The following is an 801-nucleotide window of genomic DNA, read 5'->3' on the forward strand; positions in this document are numbered from 1 at the left end:
GTTCTGCCTGCTTAATTTCTTTGGGGATGATGTTATTGGCAAAGAAGCCAGACCAAAATAAAAATGTGTTTACTTAATTGTAGCTCACTGGGATTTGATAATAAATTCCAGTGCCGATGAAATGCTTCAGATCCTGTCCTTGCCCTAGGACCACTTAAGCCTGTCTTAAACAAATAAAGGTCACTAGTCAGTTCTGCAGTATTGTTGTGTCCTGTCACAGTGGTACTACAATGTGAATAAGCATTCAGGGACAGGAATGGAGCTGGATTACAAATAACCTGTGTAAACTACATAGGACTCCACAGCTGCTTTTCCAGCAGAGGTTGACAGGGAGAAATGGATGCAGAAGTGGGAAGTTGCATTAGGAGGGACAGAATGATATTGTAGCAGTGGTAATGCAAATAATTGGCTGTACTATGACTCTACTATGGGTAAATAAGCTCAGGCTGGTATACTGGTATACACGCAAGTGCACACACACACCCATAGTCATAAGAGGTAAACATGCTGAAGTTGAAACCAAGATCCTATGCCAGGTGCCAAGTTCCACGAGGAATTTTGCTTGAGCAAAATTACAGAAAACGAACAGCTCCTTGGGGCATTGTACTGACGTCACTGAGCAGACCAAGCCTTTCATATGAGAGTTTAGAACAATAGGAAGTTTCTTAACAAGATTTTGGGTCGCTGGAACTGCTCCCACATAAGATAAGTAGTTAAAGTAGTAGACAGATATAATGGATGACTGCCAATGTTAAAGGTCAGTAGATCACAAACAATGATATTCTCTCAAGACATTGTAGT

Source organism: Podarcis liolepis, assembly GCF_965112155.1.
Source record: "Podarcis liolepis genome assembly, chromosome: 2".
Classification (NCBI taxonomy): domain Eukaryota; kingdom Metazoa; phylum Chordata; class Lepidosauria; order Squamata; family Lacertidae; genus Podarcis; species Podarcis liolepis.